This window comes from Anopheles arabiensis, chromosome 2, assembly GCF_016920715.1.
Source record: "Anopheles arabiensis isolate DONGOLA chromosome 2, AaraD3, whole genome shotgun sequence".
Taxonomy (NCBI): domain Eukaryota; kingdom Metazoa; phylum Arthropoda; class Insecta; order Diptera; family Culicidae; genus Anopheles; species Anopheles arabiensis.
In genome coordinates, this window is record NC_053517.1 from 49,459,531 (window position 1) to 49,469,638 (window position 10,108).

General features: G+C 43.8%; 1 long non-coding RNA gene across 1 annotated transcript; it reads right to left on the reverse strand.

Annotated features, from left to right (window-relative positions):
• Positions 1–1,567: 1,567 nt before the first annotated feature.
• On the reverse strand, positions 1,568–8,083 carry LOC120896451. Its single transcript, XR_005738427.1, has 3 exons — positions 7,659–8,083; positions 1,889–2,158; positions 1,568–1,807 (listed from the first exon to the last, which is right to left on the reverse strand). It is a non-coding gene; the product is annotated as an uncharacterized LOC120896451 (long non-coding RNA).
• Between the last annotated feature and the right edge of the window lie 2,025 nt (positions 8,084–10,108).

The window sequence follows — 10,108 nt, forward strand, 5'->3', positions numbered from 1 at the left end:
TGGAAAGTAACCATTTAAGGAACAATTTAAATCATAAAAGCTGTTTGTAATGTAGCACTTTTTTCAATAATGATCTTTCCACTCCAAGCTCCATGAAACAACCGAGATAGGTATCAGTTGAAGAAATGGGATTAAAATATTCTTCTTATCAAGCGATCAATTAGCCATGTGATCATATAGATCAGTGATGTCAAACTCGATATGGGTCGCGGGCCGGATTCCAGGCAGGCAGCGAAAAAACAAGTAGTAAGGATGTGAAGGTTGTGGATGTTTCTTTTACTCTTCTAAAGATTCCAATTAAGTATTGACTAACAGAACATAGGGATGATTTTTCCACAATTTTGGAAGAATTTTCAAGTATAAATAATTTTAGTTTTTGGTCAATGGTCCATCACCATTGCTTTCCCTCGGCACAAATTATTAAAGACATAATCATAGTTACATTTTTGTATAGGTTCTAACGCATCTTTTCAAGTTGAATATTTTCCCACAAATCGTTTGTTGTGTAGAAATAAGGGAACATGGAAATAAAAGAATACTAAACAAAACAGTTCATGATATTTGCTTATATCTTCAGTGGTGGTCGTCCTAAATTTGAAATTTAATAATTATTATACATTGCGAAAGATATGTGCTACCTTTGAATCTTCCTGAACTATTCTTAAAACCTCGTATAACGGTTTCACACATCGATGAGGATACTCTTCGGCTAAGCGAGTGCAAACATCAGGCCAGTATCTAATAACACTTTTGCTTAGCAAATTTTATTAACTTTCGGAACTGATGTTCTAAACTTTGGTCATTTATTAAACACATAAAGTACAAATGCAGCCTATTGACAACGCCATATAGCACTATATCGGTTTTTATTGGATAGATACTTTGATCCAACTTTCAAAAGTTTCCTCATACAATTCTCGGTTTTTGTATTGCTTGATATTTCGTGATTTTTAAAGACATTGGTCTAATTTTCTGCGAAGCATGGCTTAAGAGTACCCTCATCAATGAAGTAAAGAAAGTGGTATTTCAATACAATGTTACCAAACTGTCCAAAAAGACCTCAACGTCATAAAATGGGTGAAAATATGAGGAGTCCGTCATACGAGTGCCGCCACTTGGACTAAAAAAACACGCGCTACACGCCATCTTTGCAGGTACCTGGTCAAAGAAACCACTATGAGTAAATTACTCGAACAACTAAGTTGAATGTTGAAGCCTTCATCCAATGCGTAACAACATTAGCACAACTGTTTTTCTTGTCTTATTATAATCTACAATCTATGTCTGCTGCTTCATGCAAATAACTGCCAAATGTCTTCGCAGCCCGGGCTGATAACCTCCGCGGGCGGTATGTTTGACATGTCTGATGTAGACCCTTAAAAACTTTTTCGAATTATTGTACCACGCAAATAGATGATCAGTTCCTGCTGTGAAAGAACAGTATGGATGGAAATTGAACTTACTTCGAAAACTGTCCTTTAAAGTGGAAAAGATTTAAACATAAATACAACTCTCCGAAAGTCTGTGTACAGCAAAGGAAACCATTGTAACTGTCATCTTGATGTGAACTGTGTAAAGTATCATTCTTCATTAGACCAAATGTATCATTCATAGATCTGCGAATTAGGAGTGCGTTTTAAAATGTCTTCGCTTCTGTTTGCACTACACTTTCACCAGCGCACCACGATAGATAAGCAAGATGCGTTTTCGCGACACAAGTCACATGAAGATCGTCATGAAGATCTTCACTCGGAGTGGGTGTAAACTGCGACTGCGGCTGTGTTTTCTCCAGTCGTTCGCGTTCTCGCTAAAGTGAAATATAATTATTATTTTTACATTTAAAATCACTCATCCTATGCGGCTCGGAAGAGGGCACATTAAAACTGACCTCCCGGTGTGCGGTTTGCGGCGGCAAAACCAACAATTATGGTTGGACCCGGCCGGCCCGCCAGTCCAACTTCCACGCCGGCTTCTCCGGTGAGGAATCATTTTGAGGGAACTGTAGTACACAGAATGATGTGAAAATTTGACAAACGAACCACAGAAGCATTAAAGTTGTGTTGTTTTGTTTTTTCTTCTGTTTGCTCTTTTCCACCCAAAAGCTCAATCACAGCTCGGCTCTAACCGTTAGCGGGGTTCAGTTTTCTCACCATTCAAGCTGCAGGTGAGTAAAAGATCGTAATCACCACGCGAATCAACAGGCGTGTGCGTGTGTATGTGTCCTGTGGCTTAACGCCATTTGGGAAGTAAAGTTATGATCGTTTGAAAATGTGTATATAATACCAAAGAATAATACATCAAACAGAGGACCACAATCTCGATAACGTCACATTGAAAGCGTTTGCTATCGTTCATCACCAATGAGCCCACCTAGCTGCCCAAAAGAGAGCTCATTAAGCGTGTGAACCGCAATGCACCATCGAACATGTCTCGCTAGTATAATAATTGAGCTTTAACATGTTTACATGAACCACCACCAGACTCCAGAGTCGGCAGGGAACGCAAAATGACCCCGCAAACCAGAAACACAAAAAACACAACTCCAAACAGCAAAAGAGAACCATTTATGAGTCGCCGGGGTAACAATACACGTCACGTTGTTTTATGAAAACGCTATTTTAACATACCCGCGAGTCAATATGCTTTATGAATCGAAAACAACTGGGCTGGGATAAGCCCGAGTGTATTTAACGACCATCACCAACACAAATCAATGCTTTCTCTTCCCGGCATTCGCCAGACTTGGGGTCCGGTCACGTTTTGTGCAGTTTACTGCATTCCACTGCAAATGCATCCCGACTGTGGCGATGCCGGCTGGCATGCAACAGTACTGTGTTCCAGATCTTTTCCATCTTCCGCACATTACTTATGCGGAGTTCGGTCGCAGAGCCGCACCGAATTTGTGTATGTGAGGAATGTGAATGTATAAGTTTAGTGCTTTTTTCGGATTACACTGGGAGGTGATGATACTGGTCCAGCACATCACTGTCCATCAAATGTCAGCATAATAATTCAGGTTACTTTTAATCTATTTTTAATGTTCTCGAAGCGCTTGATGCAGGAGGAAAAGGCTTGCTTGTTGCATATTGATGATGGCAACTTTTAGACACGCAAATTACATATAACGGCCTCTGAAATGCTTGGTTTTGTTGGTAAGTAGTTAAACCGTGCATAATGAAAGTAGTTTTTAAACTATTTTTGGATCAACTAACCAAGTTGGCCGGTCTGGTGGTACAGTTGTCAACTCGTACAACAGTTGTTGTGCCAAAGAAGAGGAAGAAGAAGAAGAACCAAGTACAAAGAGAGTTTCGAATCATACAGCCGCACAGAATCCTATTATAAAATACCATCAGCTCATTCCCATTTTCATAGAAAAATTAGTATACTAACTTACTTATCCGGCACTACAACCACTTTGCAGTCTTGGCATGATCCAGGAGTGTCCGAAACCGTTCACGATCTCGCGCCTTCGTCTGCCAGTCCGTTATCTTGGCCTTAATGGCGGACGCCTCCACGCCATCTTGCCACCTCAATTTGGGCCTATCACGCCTTTTCTGTCCTTGTGGACGCCTTAAAAAGACTTTACGGGCTGGGTCGTTTCCGTTTCCATGCGTACAACATGTACATCGATTGATTGATAGTTCAGTTCGCCGAAATCTTCATAATAGGTTTCCTGCCTACGGGGCCAAGTATCCTTCTGAGTCTTCTCGAACCCGGCAAAGAGGGTTTCGTCAGATTTGGACAGTGTCCAGCTCAAGCTTTTTGTTTTAGGAAGAAAGGTCGTCCTCACGACAGGTTCTTTGTGGACGATTTCTCAAGCTGTAAATGGCAGGTCCGGGTTATCTGCCGCCTGTCGATCCCTTGGTTTCATACATAGTAGTGATGGCCAGCCCACGGCCGGAATCGCTTCCGAGCTTGATACGCTGTATGACAGTGAGGTCGCCGTCCAGCCGTTCGGAGCCGTTGGAGCCTCGTCATTGGAGCGGCTCCTCCGTCGGTCCTTTCGGAGCCGTCGGGCCGAAATCCTTCGGAGCCTTCCTCTCGAGCCGAGCCTAAGAGGAGCCGTCGGAGCCGTTTGGAGCCGTAGTCCATGTCTCGGAGCCGTCGTATGTGGAGCCGACCGGTACGTAGCCGACGGAGTGTTATACGGAGTCCCGGACGGAGGTCGTAGCGTCGACGACAGGTTCGTTTGGTGAACTGATTTCTCAAGCTGTAGAATGACAGGTCCGAGGTTCTCTGCCGCCTGCTCGATCCCTTGGTAGGCTTCTGCTACATAGGAGAGCCGCAGACCAATGATGTCTATATCATCAGCGTATGCCAGGATCTGGGTTGCCTTATAGAAGATGGTTCCCGTAGTCTCCACCCTCGAGTCACGGATGCCCCTCTCTAGCGCCGATTTGAATAGGATACGTCTCCCTGGCGCAGACCTTTGGTGTTAGCAAAAGGCCATGAGAGTTTTCCATCCATCTTTACCTGACAAGTGACGTTGATCATAGTCATTCTAACTAGCCTTATCAGTTTGGCCGGGATTTCAAAAGAGCTCATAGCGTCATACAGTTTTACCCTGGCTATGCTATCACACAGTGGCGTATTTAACGGTAAGGCTAAACGGCAATTGCGGGGGCCCCGTCACCGAGGGCCCCGGAATCTTTAGTCCATTATCCATAACAGTTGATAGAATATGGCACTGTAGCAAGGAGGGCCCAATGGGCGGAGATGGAGGTTCCGGGGCCCCGCGCTAGACAAACCTCAAGTACCCCCCCCCCCCCCCGTCCGGCAGCAACCAAATTTAAGTTGAAATGTTACATAATCAAATACAAATGCCGAGTACCCCCCAGTAATCATGTACAAAGGGGCCTCAACACTTCTTACTGCTTAGGGCCCCCGACACTAGCGTAAACAGTTTTACCCTGGCTATGCTATCACATGCGGCTTTGAAGTCAATGAAGAGATGGTATGTGTCTGTATTCAGCCATCTTCTCCAAGATCTGCCGCATGGTGAAGATCTGATCAGTGGTTGATTATCCGTTCCGGACTCCTCTTTGATACTTTCCGACTATCTCTTCGACATGCAGACAATGTGATCCTGAAGGATCAGGGAAAATATTGTATAGCCGGTATTTAATATCGTAACACCCTGTAGTTGTTGCAATCTAACCTGTCTCCCTTCTTGTATATGGGATAGATGTCGAGATTCCAATTACAAGGCATCGATTCGTTATCCCAACTCAGTAACAATTTGATGAATTTCATTTTCTAGTCGTGCTCCTCCATTCTTGACCAATTATTATTATTACTTACTTATTATATTACTTACTTAGTTATTATTATTATTTAGTTGTTTTTCAGCCGACGGATAGCTTTTTGTGTAAGAGAGAGAGAGAGAGAAGGGGACTCACAAAGACGCAAACGATAACGGAACACTGGGACATTGTGGTAGGAGTTGATGCAAGCCGATAGAGCTCAGAGAACATGGTCGTTCTAACCGTAGCGGATCCGGCGAGTTGGGATTTAGAGGGGAAGTCTGTCACGAAGACTACTCTAGCCTGGCCATCGCTGTCGAGCCTGGAGGAGACCAAACAACAGTGGTGTATTCCAGGGTAGGTCGAACCCAGCTACTGTACAGTGACTTCAAACATAGAGGATCGCGAATTTCGGACGCAAGTCTAACAATGACTCCCAAACACCATTCTAAGCTTGAACCCATGGCGGGCATGTTGTTAAATCATACAAGAATGGTTTCTCCATCCTGATCTCCGGATGGTCGATATCAGATACAACTCCACCTTTTCCTGCTCATCGCCATTACAGAGGGAAGTTAAACAGTAGTCACGGAAGTGTCCGATAGAAGTTGCACTTCATTCAAGGTGACCTCAACAGCCATATCATTTTTCCAGGAAAGTTGATCCGCTGTATTATTCATAGCCAACCACTTTAAAGTCAAGGGATATGCGTCTGCAGAATACGATCTGCTAAGTGACAAATGCAGTCTGTCTCACCCTACAGCTAAATTGAACGAATGACATCCATTTTTCATGGATTCTTTCGGCCCCTAGATCTCGCGGTAAGCCTCTTTAAACAAAAGTGGTCTCATGTCTATTGCTCTCATTGTCACTTGACACAATAATCGTAGTACCTTAAATATCATACCTAAGACATTTGTGAGCTTGGCTCTCTGTGTGAGCTTGACCCATAACGAGATATTGAACCCTGCGTATATGAGCTCAAGCGTTTGATCCGTACCAGTTTTAAAACATATTTTATTTACTGCATGTTAAAAAATAGTATTGATAATTCCTTGCAATAGAGCATAGAACTGCCGTTTAGATAAACACAACGTCTTTTCTACGCTTTGTAATGCAGGGGAGGACTAAAATAGAACACCAAACCACCACGATAAATAATTTAGGCCAACAATTAGCAGCCTCTAAATGAAGCAAGAGGTCACTAAACTTGTGATGCACACTGTAATTTAAAAAACAACAATAAACAACCATCACCATGCTTCACATTTTTACAACGGTAAAACGCGATTCTTACTAATGCTTGACCAAATGATTTTAAATCTCCTCATCAAGCTGCCCAATTCCCTTAGCACAGACACACACACACACATCCAGTGGTGAATATTCATTCTACCTGGTATCAGATTTTTTGCAATTTTGGGTATTCTTGTAGCTGTGGCTAAATTTATCACAACACAAACCCACCCATGTTTAAGTCTCCTCCTTGGGTCGTTGATCTTTCTATCTGCCCCTAAAAGTAAAACAAAGAGAATCTGCACTCTCAATAACCACTCACCGGTTGGAGCTCAGTGTCCTTCCCATTAGCTTTTGCAGCACAGAGCTTCCTCCCATCTGCCCCACAACGGACACTTATCATCCTGCGCAATCAATCATCGCGGGCTGGCGAGAGATAGTTCCGTTCATCAATCGCGCTCGCGTAGAAACATGAAACCATTCGCAGCAATTCGCAAACCCTGACCAGAGTAATCTGGTCCACCCAAAACGCCTCCCCCCGGGCCTGAGTCGTAATTTTATCCCGCGGCATGGATGGGCTGACTGTCGGCATGGGATTTAACATTCGGCTAAATTCACACACAGCTGAAACAGTCCCCCCTCCCATCCCTAGGATGGACTCCACGAACCTGCCAAGCAGTGGAGCAGAGTGTTGGATTTCGCTTTCCCGCATGCAACGGCGGCCGTACTGGGCCGTAAAAAGGGAATCGATTCTCGTACGTGCTTTAACCGCAAAACCCACAGAACGGCGGGAAAGGAAATAAATGTCCGCTTCCTATCCGAATAGTATCGGGTTTGCACTCTGTTTTTATTTTTTGTGGCAATTTGGTCGGATCCAAAATCCGTTTCGGAAAAATGTGAAAAGTGCTACAAATTAACCACTTGTAGCAGGCAAATCTTCACACGAAGCGATGCCAAACATCGCTTCGAAGTTGGGATGGAGAGAAGCAACAACAAACAGGAAACGTTTTGCGGAAACTTCCCTTTCCTCGACGGATGGTAATGGTTTTTGGTCGGATTTCTGCAGCATTTGTGTAATTTATACGGCAAGTGTGATTTAAATACGTGCTTACAAGGGTTCCCACAGGGAATCGGGACATTATGGAGACATTAAATGATGCTGCTACAACATTTGCTTACCTTTTAAATGGGCAATGGCATTTGGTTGAATCACTTCTTCCGCTTCTAAGTTCACAGTTCAATTCATTCACCTCGACTGCTACAACTGCGCCGACTTCATGGCTTCCTTTTGCACTGCATCTTCCCAGATTAGAAGCGTCGATCTTCCCAGAACCTGCCGTGCGGCTTCCCATGCCCAGCAAGCGCAGCACATTCGATGCTAATCAAGACGTTGTATTAGCTCGGCCGTAGACCGTGCTTTTGCGCCTGCCCTGACGATGCGCACCAATTATAAGCCCCAAGCTGTGCCTCCCCGGAAAGATGTCCCGGTCCCTTAATAAGGTCAGCCACCGCGGACGGTTCGGGCAAAACCGATTCCTGCTACCAGAAGAATCCAAAGAAGCCAACCAGCTCTTCACCCTTTAGAACACAACGGTTGGTGTCGATTGCACCGTACCAATACACACTCACACACACACACACACACACACACAATGACTGAAACAATTCACTTGTTCCGCCTGGTTGCACAATTCTCACCCCTTACCAACAGGTCTTTGGCACTGCCGTTCTGGGAGGGAGCTCACAAGCGTTTGCGGCGTAGTTTTTTGCAGTGACCCCCGTTTGCGTCTGGCTGTATCGCGACTGGCGAAGCACAAACCAATGGGACGGAAGGCAACGTGTAAATCATCACCCCAACCCCTTTCTCTTAACCATTTGAGTTACAGAACTGTCCGAAAGCTTTCGCAGTAGGCTGAAAGACTCTCGCCTACTACTACTGCCCGGTTGTCACCGAAACATCACGCCAACCGCGCACATGTTAATGATTACGCGTTTACGCGCGGCAACTGTCCCAGCAAAGCCAGCAAACACAGCCCGGACAAACCGGCGGACCATATTTCGTAATCAACGGTGGCGGGCCATTAGTGGCGACGGTGTGCGGAAAAGCATTAGCTTAGGGTTGTTGCAAAACAGTTTTTGCGAATATGCGTGTCACAGACGAATATGCGGATGGATGCGACAGAGCTCTTTGCTTGGAACAGGTAATGGCGTGTTCGTGCGTGGGGTACGACTCATCTACCGCCATTGCATTAGGTGACAGATAGCATTGAGACGATGCGAAGAGTACGGTAGCGCGCTGGAGCGTTAAATCACTTTAAAGGCGCAAAATGTGACAGGGTGTGCTGTTTGTAGCGGATTCTACAGCATTAACACAAACTACAAACGCCTTTGATGGTATAATTCGTTTTTGTGTTCTTAAATTGTTGCAAATGTCCTAAAACGATACCAATGCTGTTCAATATGCTTTGATGGTTTTATAGACACAACTGATAGCTTCTTACTTATGTTAGTTAACAGAACACTTGTTTCTGAATAGTATTCCTGGCTTAATGTTTGAACTTAATCTCTTTGGGAAGCAATAATTCAACAAATTTTGAATTGACACCGAAACGACAATCGAAATTAGTAGATAGTACTTAGATCAATTCTTGAAGATCCGCACGAAATGTGATATATATATCGCACTTTGATTCGCCCGGTGGTCCTCTATGGACACGAGTCCTGAACCATCCGAGCGGAGGATGCAAACGCTCTTGGCGTGTTTGAGCGACGCATGGAGGAGAAGGATTTTTATTTATTTTATTTTATTTTATTTTATTTTATTTTATTTTATTTTATTTTATTTTATTTTATTTTATTTTATTTTATTTTATTTTATTAGTTGCTCGGCCACGTTGGGTTACAACAATAGTGCTTACTGACTAAAGAGTACAATTACTCGGGAGTAAGAAGAGGCCGTAAGAGGAGGAGTTGGAAAGAGTTTATGGTACGGAAAAGGAGCGAAAACGGGATCGGCAGACAGGATAGGATAGGTTAAAATCGAACAGATCTGAAGTACTATTAAAAAATGAAATAGCTCTTATGATACAGGCATATTCCAGTACGGAACGGACCCAACAACAATAAAGGGACTTAAGACAAAAAGGATCGCGAATTTCAGTGGACATGCGACAAATATAACCAAGACTTTTGTTGGCCTTGTTGATGATATAGTCCGTATCCTCATTGAAAGAGAGACTCGGGTCAAAGAAAACGCCAAGATCCTTAGACAAGGACACACGGGGAATAGGGGCATCACAGACACTATAAGCATGAGTTATACTTGTAGAGGATCGGTAGAAAGATAAGACAGAACATTTTTCAGGACACAGGACTAAACCGTTAGAAGCACACCATGTAGATAATATACAGAGCCAAGATTGAAGGACTAGACAATCAGCTGTAGAAGATACAGGAAGAAAATTTTTAACGTCATCTGCATATAGCAAGAAGCCGTTAAGAGGAACGATAGAAGTACAGTAATTGAGGAATAGAATGAACAGTAAGGGACTAAGGACACTACCTTGAGGGACACCCGAAGAACTAAGAAAAACATTCAGAGAAAGAGCCACAGATTTTAACTACATAGG